At 46.1% G+C, this 14,633-nt stretch overlaps 1 protein-coding gene across 3 annotated transcripts in view; it reads right to left on the reverse strand.

The window, feature by feature from the left end:
- Nucleotides 1-14,633, reverse strand: part of MTUS2 (microtubule associated scaffold protein 2) — a 389,435-nt gene that overhangs the window by 125,285 nt on the left and 249,517 nt on the right. The gene's annotated exons all lie outside the window — the stretch shown is intronic.

Below are 14,633 nucleotides of genomic sequence, written 5' to 3' on the forward strand. Positions count from 1 at the left end.
TTCTTTCAGAAATCTGAAGGGAATAATAACCACACTTGCAGCTCAGTGAATTAAAGGCGACTGCAGTCTCAGGCACAGAGTCACATCTGAGCTTGTGGACAGTGGTAAGCACTTGGTGTTGTCATGTATTTTGGCTGTCAGATTTATTCCCTGTTATTATTACTATTACTGTCAATATCATCATCATCATCATCAGGTTAGCAATTATATTCAATGGTAAAGGAAAAATATAAAAGGATTTGGTGAGCCAGGCTGGTATGGCTCCGTGGATTGAGTGTTGTCCCATGGACTGAGAGGTCCGGGTTCAATTCCAGGTCAGGGCACATGCTCGGGTTGCGGGCTCAGTCCCCAGTGGGGGGCATGCAGGACATAGCCCATCAGTGTTTCTCTCTCACATTGATGTTTCTATCTCTCTCTTTTCCTTCTTCCCTCTCTAGAAGAATCAATTAAAAAAAAATAAGGATGTGGTGAGCCCGGCTGGTGTGGCTCACTGCTTGAGCATCGACACATGTACCAAGAGGTCACCTGTTCGATTCCTGGTCAGGGCACATGCCCAGGTTGTGGGCCCGATCCCCAGTGGGGGGCATGCAGGAGGCGGCCAATTGATGTTCTCTCTCACCGATGTTTCTGTCTTTCTTTTCCTCTCCCTTCCTCTCTCACTAAAATCAATAAAGAAAAAAAAATTTAAAAAAAAGGATTTGGTGAAATCCTATTCTTGGTGCTGAAGAGAAACAAAGTTTGTCACCCCCCCCCCAAATATGCCTTTTGGAATATTGATTATTTTAAGCCGGTTATTAAAGAATAAAAGACTCAGAAATAACCTTTAATCCACCCCCATTACCTGTCTATATCTAAAGGAATTTATTTTAGAATATATTTTTATTGATTTGGGGGGGGGGCACCGATGTGAAAGAGAAACATCAGTCAGTTACCTTCTGTTCATGACCCGACCAGTGACCCAACCTGCAGCCCAGGCATGTGCCCTGACCGGGAATCAAACCAGCAACCTTTCAGTGCACAGGACGACACTCAACCAACGGAGCCACTCCGGCTGGGCTTTCTGAAGGAATTCAGATAGAGGACCTGCTCCAGGAAGGGAGTATCACCATAGATAACTGCACACGAGGATAACCCGGGTGTGAGAGCCAGGGAGGGACCTCCAAGGCCCCTTTGATGCAGGTCCTCCCTGTGCCCCACTGTTAAAGTTGGCTCAGTAAACATTTGTTTACAAAACATTTGCTTTCCAGCTCCCTGAGTTGCCTTCCTGCCCTTTGAAGTCCCAACCTCCCCTTTCTTCTCAGCTCAAGATAACCATGAGCCTCCACTGCCCAGTGCCTCCTCGGGTCTCTCTTACAGCTCCCAGAACGGGCACATCTGTAGCATAAGCTGCCTTTTCTGCCTGTTGATCTGTCTCGCGTGAATGGATCACTGGCCCGACCAGAAGAACTCAGGAGGTGGAGAAGGGTACTTTTGCCCCCACACTGCTATTGGTGGTGTTGGTGCACTGATGTTTTCCACACACTCATGCCAGTGCTCTGCCGAGCACCGGCACACTCAGCCCACATGTCTATTCCCGGGCCAACAAATGAACGTTGGCGCGAAGACAGAGGCTCCCCTGAGAACATTAGCTTTTGGTATCAACACACCCAGCAAAAGTTTAGCTGATTTGTGGCACCGAACCGATGCTTGTTTGGGACTCAGGCCGGCTGTGCATTCACCCGCACACAGTCCCAGCAACAGCTAACGCTCAGGCCCCGGGGCTAAGGTTCAGGGAGGAAACAGAAACAAGGCTGGCCGTGGCGTTCTCTACTGCTTTTAGATGAAAAGGGTTCTGCCACGTTGCAACTATATCAAATTAAAACTTTGCCTAGGTCACCCTGGCTGGTTTGGCTCAGTGGTGGAGTGTCGGCCCTCGGACCAATGAGTCGTGGGTTCGATTCTGACCAAGGGCATGTACCTCGGTTGGGGTTCGTCCCCGGCCCTGGTGGGCATCGTGTGGGAGGCAACCAGTCAATGTGTCTCTCTCATGTCGACTTTTCTCTCTCTCTCCTTTTCTCTCCCTCTTTCCCTCCCACTCTATCTGAAGATAAATAGAAAATATATCCTCAGGTGAGGATTAGAAAAAAATCTTCACCTAGGTCTAATAATCCTTTCACCGGCGGCAGTATGCTTTCTTGTGTTGTCAATTTTGTTAAGTACTTCTTTAGTTAACTCCACGAAGTACTGTCCCGTCCATACGTTCCTGTCCGCCCCACGTGAGACCATCCGCGGGGGTACAGGACAGCCGCCAGGCTCACTTACTGCCTTGGGGACCGAGAGCTTATGTTGAAAGGTGACTAGCACATAGCTGGCTTCATCTGTTTCATTAAAATGTAAGGAGGACTCTGTTTGCTTTTGCTGTCTTCGCTTAAAAGCCAGCACACGGTGAAACTAAATAATAATCTGCTTAGGAAGTTAGGGGCTAATGGGACCACGAGATGCAAACCTCGTGAACAGCAGTGAGCATGTGGATGGCGGGGAACCCATGGGCAATGGGCACGGGGTGGGACGGGGTGACAGCGGCTCATTCTGACCTCCCACACACACCGTGCACACTTTAAATGAGGGGCGTGCCATGTCCACCGAGGACGCGTCCGGGTGCTGAGAGGTTTCATTATCCCTGCAATCTGAGGCATTTACATGGTCTGGGGCCGCTGCAAGTTCCCAGCAGGAGGCAGAGCCTACTTGCGTGCGTCCAGCCTCTTCCCAAAAATTTGAAGCCCTGGTCTGCTCCATTACCTTCTGATTTCCTCCCAGTTGAACTAAGACACTGACGTGAGTGAATCAAGACCATCAAAATAGAGCCTACAGGAAGGTTTGCCCGGGGACCGTCCCAGCTGCTGAGGCTCAGCCCCGGTGCATCTTCGATGTGAAACACGGAGAGGAATGTCCTCCAGTGTCTTCCCACGGCCTGGACAGAGCTGATTTCACATGAACGCTGCACGCTGTGTGCTTGGAGGGGACCCGGGAACCTCACAGCTTTCACTGAGCATGCACCCCACTCCCAGGGCCCTCAGTGTGGACCCCAGACGGCCCCACTAGAACACCCCAGCAGATCTCGTGGGTCTGGCGTCACAGCTCTGATCATCCCGGTCCTGACCCATCACAGTTTCTCTTCAGCCACCTACTGGCTCCATAACTCTGGTTGGGGGCAGATGGTCTCTGTGATGAGCCCAGTGAGAACTGGCCACTCGGAGGAAAAAGCCAGTAACTTTATACGTGTCCTCACAAGGTGAACACAAGCCCTGTGCGTGCAAAGCCTGAGCACCGGGGGAAGATCAGCCCTGGAAAGTGGAAAGGGAGTATTAAAAATTCATCTGCAGCCATCTGGCCACTTTCCAGAGGATGCTAATGGATGTGCGAGTTCGGTTTCACCTTCAAGCTGGAAGTTTAACTGACGTGATGAACGAAATGCAGCACTGAAACCTGTATATTTACACCAGAGAAGGCCCGTGACCTTCTAAACAAGAAAGGAAGGAGTCATAGGCATGACTGATAGCCTTAGGAAAAGCATCCATGAGTCTGGTCAGCATCCTAACAAAAAGCCGATCTGTGTCTGGTCGGGCGGCCTGGCACCCGCAGGACCCCCTGGGGCGGCCTGGCACCCGCAGGACCCCCCGGGGCGGCCTGGCACCAGCAGGAACCCCCGAGGGGGTCTGGTACCAGCAGGAACCCCTGGGGTGGCCTGGCACCAGCAGGACCCCCTGGGGAGCACGTGTGCTGAGTTCTTTGTGGTCTCTGACAGGCTTCATGTTTCTTTTCTTCCTCTTTTTAAAAAAGTTTTTAAAATCCTCACCTGAGGATATATATTTTTTTCCATTTATTTTCAGATAGAGTGGGAGTAGGGGCGGGGAGAGAGAGAGAAACATCGATGTGGGAGAGACACATGGACTGACTGCCTCCCACACGACCCTGACCAGGGCCGGGGACGAACCGCAATGAGGTGTGTCTCCTTGACCAGAATTGAACCCAAAACTCTTTGGTCCATGGGGCTGGCTGATGCTCTAACCACTGAGTCCAACCGGCCCTGGTTCTTAAACTGATCCAAATGTATTTCAGAGAGTTTGCCCTGTAGCGCTCTCTTTTCCTACTTAGTATTGCACTTGTTCGCCCGGGGTTGGCTAGTGGTGGGAAGGTGAAGAGAAGGTGACGGGGAGGGAAATGTCCTTCCAGCGGGTCCTGAGCCTCGGTGAGGTCAGGGGCAGCCGAACTGGGCATGCCCAGCCCTACCACAGGCAAGTGACCTGCTACACTCTAGAAAAGAGAGGGTTACATCTCCTGTTCCAAGGAAGAAACATTCTTTTCTATTTTGATGCACAGAAGAAAAGAAAAAGCAGGAAGTTGTCATTTGAGTTTCCAAAGCCAACTGTGAAAAACTAGTGACCGTAGTCCCCTCTCTGGACAAAATAAACATTGACATAAAACATTCTCACCTTCAGAAATATATTATTACATACAAGAAGTACAGGTAAATGTATCAAGGTAAATCTGAACTTTTTCCCCACAAGGGTGAAAAACAGTGGTTTAATAGTATTAGAGCAACTGCTAAATTTTTATATGAAAAAGATGTAGCCCCTTCTGGCCAAGATGCAGTAAGAATCAGACTAATCCTTCTCATCTGAAACTACCCGCAAAAACTTGGCCAAAATATATAAGGTGATGGTTTTCAAGGCATTAACATCAGACGTTGACGCACGCGGATCCCCCGAAGTTGGAAAGTGAATAAGGCAACCCCTACGGCTGCCTCAGCCTGCAGTGTGGGGTGACAGCCGTCACCCAGGGAGGCCTGGAGTTCCCCCCAGGATGTGGAAATGAAGCTCGGGGCCAGGGAGTCGAGGGGCCAGAGGAGACAAGGCAGACAGGACAGAGCTCCTCAGACAGAGGTCTGCAGACATGGTGAGGGCTCCTCCCGTTTCCAACCAGTTCCGATGAGCGCCCGCCTGCGAGGGGCGGAGCCAAGGCAGGGAGCAATTCCACCCAGCGTCAGGGGGAGCAGCGCCAGAGCTCCCAGAAGGCCAGAAACAGTTCCTGCCCCCACCAGCCGGGGGAGCAGCTCACGACCATGGGCACTGGCAGAGCGCTCAGAAGCGGCTTCTCCAGGAGCTGGTGAGATGAGCCCCGGGCTAACCGGGACCTTCCCGACGCAGATGGCTGGCAAGATGACCAAACTCTTTCCAAGTGGCATCGTGTTGCCCAAGGGAAACACTCAAGAGTATTTATAGGAATAAAAATATCAGTACCAGCACTGGCTGGTTTGGATCAGCGGTTAGAGCGTCGGCCCTTGGACCAAAGAGTCGTGGGATCGATTCCAGTCAAGGGCACTTACCTCAGTTGCGGTTCGGGCCCCAGGCCTGGTGGGGGTTGGGCAGGAGGCAACCAGTTGATGTGCCTCTCTCACATCGATGTTTCTCTTTTTCTCTCTCTCCTCCCTACTCTATCTGAAGATAAATGGAAAAACATCCTCGGGTAAAGATTACAAAAAATATATATCCAATACCCAACATGGAAAATTTACAATATCTGGCATCTGAAAAATCCTCAGGTATGCAAATAACAGGGACAGCCAGCCACACGGAGAAGAGGCCCTCAAAGGAGGCCCACCAAAAAAATGACACAAACGGCCCTGGCCGGTTTGGCTCAGGGGTTAGACCGTCGGCCCTCAGACCAGAGAGTCCCGGGTTCAGTTCCCACTAAGGGCATGTACCTCGGTTGCAGTTTGTCCCCAGTTCTGGCTGGAGTTGTGTGGGTGGCAACCAGTAGATATTTCTCTCTCTCACATCAATGTTTTTCTCTCTCTCTACCTCTCTCCCTCCTTCTCTCTCTGAAATGCAAAAATGTCCTCGGGTGAGGATAAAATAAAAAAAGACACAAACGATTATAAGTTAATCACAACTATATTCCACATGTTCAAGAAGCTAGAGGAACAATTGAATATATTAAGTTGAAACAAAGAAGATAAAGAAAAAAAAGACCTAAGTAAAACTTCTAGAGATTAAAAACTCAACCACTGGAGATGAAAAATACACTGGATGGGATTAAGTAGGTTAGACACCATCTCACTAGATCAGATACAACATAAGAAAAGATTGTCACCTGAAATTAATGTAATATTAAATGTCAACTGTAATTGAAAAATAAAAATTAAAAAACGATTAATAAAATGAAGGTTCATAGCAGCATTATTCACAGTAGCCAAAAATTAGAAACAACTCAAATATCAATCAACTGCTTACTGGGTAAACAAAAGGTCATATCCACACAATGGAATATTAGTCAGCCAGAAACAAGAGTGAATGACTGATTCATGCTTTGACATGGACAAACCTCGAAAGCATTCATGCTAAGTAAAAGAAACAAATGCAAAAGGCCACATATTACATGATACTATTTATAAGAAATGTCCAGAATAGGCAAATCCAACAGAAAGTAAAATGTGGCTGCCAGGGGTGGGGATGTGGGCAGTGGGGAATGACTGCCATGGGTATGGCTTTCTTTTGGGTGTGATGAGTGTTCTGGAATTAGTGGTGACATCTTCACAATCTTGTGAATATTCTAAAAGCCACTGAATTGTACCTTTTAAAAGGGAAAACTTTATGCCATGTGAATTATAGATCAACTAATAAAAAAAAGTCAATAAGAAAGTTTTTATAGCCCTGGCTGGTTTGGCTCAGCGGTTAGAGCATCGGCCTGCAGACTGGAGAGCCTCAGGTTCGGTTCCCGCTAAGGGCACATACCTTGGTTGCAATTTGTCCCCAACCCCGTTTGGGGTCGTGCGGGTGGCGACTACTAGGTGTGTCTCTCTCACATCGGTTTCTCTCTCTCTCTTCCTCCCTCTCTCCCTTCTGCTCTATCTGAATATAAATGCAAAAATGTCCTCTGGTGAGGATAAAAAATATGTTTTTATAGGCTCATTTGAAGATGGGGACATTTGGTTACCATTTTAGCAGAATGTCAGTGATCAAACTGATCAAACCTGCACCAGGATGTCCTGTGTCTCTTTAAAATACAGTTTCTGATATTAAGACGCTTGGCGTCTTGGAGAATAAACACTCTGATGTATGGGTGCTTTGCATGCGCTATCACTAATCTTCACCATACCCCACAGCATAGGCATGATTCCCATTTTACAGAAGAGGAAACAGACTCAGAGAAATTAAATTACTGGCCCAAGGTCTTACATCACATGAGCCAGTGAATCAGGATTTGAACCCAGTTCAGTGCGTTCTTTTGGCAACATTCAGAGAGTGAGAAGAGCTTCGAGTGAAGGCAACACTGGCAAATGCGAGGAGAGAACTGGCAGGGGCCCTGTCACAGAGTTGAAGGAAGCAAAGTGTCATGAAGAAGGGAGTGATCAGTGTCAACAGGCGCGGAGACAGGCTAAGGAGCAGGACATGTCTGTGTAGACTTCACACCCACGCGGTAGCTCGTGGCCTCTGCAGGAGCCGGGTCAGTGGCATGGCGGGAGTGACAGCGAGTGGAGGGTCACTCGCAGGCAAAGGGGCACACGGGGGCGTGGGCTCCTCTTTCCCGAGCCTGGCTACGAAGACGGGAGAGAGGCGTCAGAAGCACGTGCCTCGGGGAGCTTGTTGTGCCGGCTGCTCTGTTCGGGTGGGAGACAGCCCCTGTGCTGGTGAAAGTACAGATCACCAGGGGAGGGGATCGCCCCTTGAATTCACCACCCAGAAAACACTCCTGAGCCAGATGACATTCGAGGTTCCAAGGCCTGACGCAGGCACAAGGTTCCCACTGATCTCCTGGAAGCTGTAATCAGACACGGATGACCCTCCAGGGCACTCCACCATGGTGATGTGGCATTTCGGGCTTTCTTTTGCCAGGGCTAGCTTGACATTCACCTGTGGTGACCTGGTCTCCAGTATTTCTGCCGCCTCGTGTGTGTATCCTGCTGCTGTGAACTGAATGTTCGTGCCCCCCAATTCATATGTTATACCCCTGATCCCCAGTGTGATGGTGGCTGGAGTTGGGGCCTTTGGGAAGAATGAGGTAATGGGGGTGGAGGCTTCAGGAATGGGCTCCATGCCCTTATCAGAAAAGACACGAGAGATGGTCTCTCTCACGTGAGGACACAGCCAACAGGCATCCGTCTGCACCAGGAGGAGACTCTCACCAGGAACCCACCAGTTCCACCTGATCTTGGACTTCCCAGCCCCAGAACGATGAGAAGTGACTTCCTGTTGTTTAAACACAGCACTGTGGTATTTGTTACAGCGGCCAGAGCTGAGATCCCTGCACCGCGTCCTTGACTATGAGTGCCATCTGTGACTATGACAAGATACAGTGACATGATTGTGTTACATTACACAACCACGCATCATTTAACACTGGGAATATATTCTGAGAAACGTGATTTTTATTTGGTGATATTCTTGTTGTGTGAACACCACAGAGTGCATCCATCATACACAAACCTAGAAGGAATAGCCTACTATACACCTGGGCTGTATGGTAACACCTCTTGCTTCTGAGCTACAAACCCCTACAACACGTTGTTGTACTTAATACTGGAGGTGATTGTAACCCAAGGTAAGTGTCTGTGCATCCAAATATATCTAAACATGGCAAGGTATACAATGTAGAAATACGGTATGCAATACTTTTACAACTGGCAGCACCAGAGGTCTGTTTATACCAGCAGCATCATGAACACGTCAGTAATGCACTGTGCTATGATGTTACGACAGCTAAGAAGTCACCGGGGGACGGGCATTTTTCAGCTCCATTATGATTGTGTGGAACCACCATCATGTATGTGGTCCGTCACTGACTGAAAGGCTGTTATCTAGCCCGTGACTATATACCAAGAGGGAGATTATCCTCGGGGAGCCTGACCTAATCAGCTGATCCTGCTAAAAACACGTTTTCTCCAGCTAGTCATGGAGTGGGACGTCAGAGATCTGAGGCCTGAGGAGGAGTCAATCACTATCACTACTTTGAAGATGGAGGAGGCCATATGGGAAGTAATATTCGTGGCCCTAGGAGCTGAAGGTGGTCACTGACAGCCGGCAAGGCGACCTCAGGACAGACGTCAGTCCCACAGTTACAATGGACTAGTTCTACCAACAACCCAAATGTGCTTAAAAGCGGGGTTTTTTTGTCTCGAACCTCCAGTCAAGAACTCAGCCAACCTGACACTGAGATTTCAACCTTGTGAAACCGAACAGAGACCCAGTTAAGCCACGTTGGACGTCTGACCGATGGAACTGTGACTTAGAGAACTAACATATGGGTATTTTTTAAAAAGAAAAGAGAAAGTTAAAGATTAGTGAATATGCAGAAAAAGAAACTATCTCAAATGAAACACACAAGGAAAAAGATTCAAAGAGATGCACAGAGTACCGTTTGGACAGGAGCTGTGAGACACGCTCACGTGGCCCAATTCTGTCAATCTTATTTAAATTGTTTAAATGTATAATTGGAGTCACTGAAGAGGAGGGGTTAGGACTAAAATGTTTTGAAAAACTTTTCAAATTTGATAAAAACCATATACCCACAGATTCAAGAATCTGAACAAACCTCAAACTCCAAAAGCATAAGGAACCAGCACCAAGGTGCAGCGTAGCCAGTTGTACAAACCAGCGGTGGGGCAGCCGGATTACGGAAAGACAGATGACAGACCGAGGAACATAGGTATGGACATCAGGTGAGTTTTTGTTGGAACCATTCAAACCAGAAAACAGTGGAACAACATCTTTAAATGGGTAAAGAAAAAATGCACAACTGGATTCTGGACAAAGTAAATGGATCTATCAGAAATGAAGGCAAACAAAAACGGAAAGATTTCATCACCAGAAAGCATCCACTACAAGGGGTGTTAGAGGAAATCCTTCGGGCAGAAGAACAATGGTATCAGATGGGAATCTGGATCTGCATGAAGAAAGGAAGAGCATGAGGAATGAGAACTAAATGAGAGATTTTTTTCTTTTTTGATTGAAGTATAAGTGATATAGAACATTATATTAATTTCATGTGTACAACATAGTGATTTACCTCTGTATATTTGGCGAAATGATCACCACAATAGTCTAGTTACCATCTATCATTGTAGAGAGTTAATAAAATATTGTTCGCTGTCTTCCCCATGCTGTACGTTACACCCCATGACTCGTTTACAACTGGACTTTATTAGCTCTTGATCCTCTCCACCCATTTCACCTCCCAACCCCCCTTATCTAACAACCAATCTGTTTTCTGTCCCAGTGAATCTGGGTTTGGTTTTGTCTATTTTGTTTTCTGGATTCCATAAAGAAGCGAAATTACACTGTATTTGTCTTTTTCTGTAAAATACATTTTTTCTTATTTGAATCTTTCGAGAAGACTGAGCGCTGACCAGCAGCAGCAGCAGTGCGGGTGGGGGTGGGGGGTTGCAATCCGCACACAGCAGGATGCCCAGCACGGCACGAACGGGGGAGGGGCGGAGGCTCTGCTCTGAGGCGCCTGCGCCACGTGAAGTGGACCCTCCTGGAAGCCAGGATGTGACCAGCTAAGGACACAGCCTGAAACCTTAAAGCAACGAGGTACAGACAGGCCATACACCAACAAAGGGGGCCAATGAAACTATAAACAATACTTACGGCAGGAAAATAAGGGGAAAAGAAAAACGAACATGTGGGAGGAACAGAAAAGAATAGCAAGATGGTAGACTTAATCCCCATCAAATCAATAACATTATGTGCACATCAAAGGCAGACATTTCATATGCAATAAGCATGCCAGGGCCCATTATATGCTGCCAGGGAGAAGCCTACCTAAATATAAAGAGACACACAGAGGAAAAGGAGGAGGAGTAAGTGGTCTCCACGCTGAAACGGATAGAAAGCTGGGTGGCACTGTGAATGCGGAGGAAAGTGGATTTTAGGGAATGTTACCAGGGATAAAGAGGGTCACTTCACAATGCTAAGGTGGAAAAGCATCAAAATGACAGACAATCTTAAATGTTGATGAGCCTAGTAGAGTTTCAAAATACACGAAGCAAACATTACCGACTGGAAGAAGAAACAGATGAGTCCACAGTTATACTGAGATCTCAACAGCCTTTTCTCAGTTCCTGATAGAACATGTGGACAGAAATCAGCAAGGATATAGAAGACTGAACCGTGCTATCAGCCACCTTGACGAGGGTATACGTGAATCCGCCACAAGGAACAGAGGAAGACATTCTTGTTAACTACATATGAAATATTTACCTAGACACACTCTGTTGTTGGTCATAAAATGTCTTAATTAATTTAAAAGGACTGAAGTCATTCAAAGTATGTTTTCCAACCACAACGTAATTAGAAGTAAAATCAGATTTCTAGAAAATTCCAAATATGTGCAAACTAAACAACACACCTCTAAAGAATCTTGGGTAAAAGAAGAAATGAAAAAAGAAAATTTGGAAATATTTTAAACTCAATGAAGCTAAAAACCCAAGATCAAAAATTTAGATTATTGCTAAAGCAGTCTATAGAGCAGTGGTTCTAAACCTTCCTAGTGCCGTGACCCTTTAATCCAGTTCCTCTGTTGTGGTGACCCCCAACCAAAAAATTACTGTTGTTGCTTCTGTTATGAATCGCCATTGGAAATATGTGTTTTCCTATGGTCTGAGGCGACCCCTGTGAAAGGGTCGTTTGACCGCCAAAGGGGTCGCGACCCACAGGTTGAGAATTTCTGCTATAAAAGGATATTTATTGTACTAAATGCACACATTAGAAAGGAAAAAAGACTTCAAACTAATGGTGTCAGCCGATCAAACCCAGTGTAAACAGGAGAAAAATAACATGAATCATGAGTAGAAATCAGTTGAATATCCCTCTGCAAAGAAATTCAAGTCATATCTCACACTATAAATAAAAATAAACTCAAATAGATCATAAGTTTAAATATCAAATCTTTAACTCTCATTTTTTAAGGAGATAATCTTGTGACCTCCAGTTTAGATAACATCAAAAACATGGTCCGTGAAAGAAAGTAAAATTATGAATGAGACTTCATGAAAACTAAGAACATCTACTCTTTAAAAGGTATTGTTGGGAGAATGCAAAACAAGCCACAGATTGTGGGGGAAAATGCAAATCACATAGCTGAAAAAATGGAATCCAGAACATATAAAAACTCTTAAAATTCAATAATAAGACAAACAAACAAACAAACCCCACATATAAAATGGCAAAGGTTTGAATTGATATTTTATCAAAGAGTATACACAGATGCCAAACACACAGAAAAAAATGATCAACACCCCCACGTCACTAATTATTGAGGAAATGCAAATTAAAACCACAACAATACACCAGTGTGTCACTGCTTAACGACAACGTCTATGATGGAAAAGACTGACCTTGCCAAGTGTTGGCAAGAACTTGGATCCCTCATACACGACTAGTGAGAATATAAAATGGTTCAACCACGTTGGTAAGCAGCTGGAAAAACTTTAACATTTTAAAGAAAGTGAAACACAGCGACTGTGTCACTCAGGCATTCTGCTCCCAGGTACTGCCCGGGAGAAATGGGGGGGGGGGGCGCCTGTACACGTGTGCACAGCAGCCTCCTTGAGAACATCCTCGGGAAAACCCCAGGGAATGGATCTCAAAGTCATCATGCTGAGTAAAAGAGGCCGGATAAAGGTACAGTAGATATCATGTGATTCTCTTTTTTATAAAACTTCAGAAAATTCGAACTAAGCCATAGTGTCAGGCAGGGGACTGGGGTGGGGCACAGAGAGCAGGCAGGTAGGATTGCCAAGGGCTCAGGACATCGGTGAGGGCTTCACAGGTACATACCCATGTCAAACCCTGTCCACGGCACACTTTCTACATGTGTAGTTTAATATTTGCTACTTATACCACATCAGAGACGTTTCAGACTATAGCGCTACAAACTTGCTTCTGTTTAGTATTTCTTAGTATACACATTTCAGTCCCTTTCCTTTCCACCTTTTAGTATTCTTATGCTCAGGTGTGTACTTTGTGAACAATCTAAAGCCAGATTTTATTGCATGCAATGTGTACTTCATACATACTTACCGACTATTAAACAAATCCAATTTGGTAATTGAAATCTTTGATTTGGTCTAGTTTCATTCATGTACACTCATTATGACATTTTGGAGTTCATTTCTAATATCTTATTTTATTCTTTTGATTTCTCTCATCTCCCTCCCTCCCTCCCTTCCTTCTTCCCCCTATTTTCTCTGCTTTTTCTTTCTTTCGCGTTTTGCCTTCATCTGCATTGATTGAAATGCTTTTACCCCTCATTCCAACTTTTCCCACTTTTTTTGTTTTAAAACCACATACTCTATTTTATTGGTTATCCTAGGAAGTGTCCCAAAAAATGTGCACAGGGTGTCTGTAGATTCTATTACATTTTGAAAATGAAATATATTCTAATCAACATTGGCTTTATAATTATTCAAAATTATGTATAGATTTTTTGGGGGCACCCTATATATTTGAACTTAAAGTCTAGAAGTACAGAATACTTCCTTTCCCTAGAATATAACAACCTTATGCATGGTGGCTTATTTCTTTGTGTGTGTAGTAATTTCATTTTTATTCTCCTAAGTGGACACAAGTCCTATAGAATTTTACATGGAATTTTCAGACCACATGAAAATTGGGGTAGCACGGAATCTGCCTCTCAAATCCGGTAGGGCAGGGATTCCTTAGGGAGGGCTGGTTCCCCTCCCCACCTCATCAAGAGCCAAAGCTGCAACAGGCCAGGCCCTCCTTCAGGGTGAATTTCCTCTTTCTCCCCCACTCATCAAGGAGGGTGCTGCCCTTCAGAAATCCCCGGTTTACGCCGGGTCCTCCATCCGATGTCCCACCCTGTGAGGCACCTGGCTTTTTCTCCTGATGTGGCTTTGGGTTATTTCCTATACATTTTTTTTTTTTAATTCTTTACCTGAGGACAGTTTTTTTAATTAATTTTTAGGGAGAGAGAAAGGAAACAGAGAGAGAGAAAGAGACATTGATTTGAGAGAGTAACGCGCCCTAACCAGGGATCAAACCCACAACCCTTTGGTGTATGGGACCGCACTCCAACCAACAAAGCCACCTGGCCAGGGCCCTGTGCATTCTTTCTGTTGTTAATCCTTACCCAAGGATATTTTTTTCCATTGATTTTTAGAGAGAGTGAAAGGGAGGGAGAGAGGGACAGAGAGAGAGAGAGGGAAAGAAACATTGATGTGAGAGAGACACATTGATTGGTTGCCTCCCACACGCACCCCAAAAGGCGCAGGGAATGGAATCTGCAAGCCAGGTACTTGCCCTTGACCGGCAAACTCAAGATGCTTCTGTGCATGGCCGATGCTCTAGCCATGGAGCACACCAGCCAGCGCACCCTATATATTTTAAATTAACCAGAAATATTTAAAAGTTTTCTATTCTCTAAGTTTTCTCATTAATAGCGGAGCAACTAAGAATGCAGTCTGGTCCTGGCTGGTTTGGCTCAGGGGTTACAGCGTTGGCCTGGGAACAAAGTTCATGGGTTCGATTCCCAGTCAAGGGCACGTACCTGGGTTGCAGTTTGATCCCCAGTCCCTGTCGGGGTTGTGCAGGAAGCAACCAATCGATGTGTCTCTCTCACATCGATGTCTC

The sequence above is a fragment of the Molossus molossus genome, unplaced genomic scaffold, assembly GCF_014108415.1.
Source record: "Molossus molossus isolate mMolMol1 unplaced genomic scaffold, mMolMol1.p scaffold_m16_p_10, whole genome shotgun sequence".
NCBI classification, from domain to species: Eukaryota; Metazoa; Chordata; class Mammalia; order Chiroptera; family Molossidae; genus Molossus; species Molossus molossus.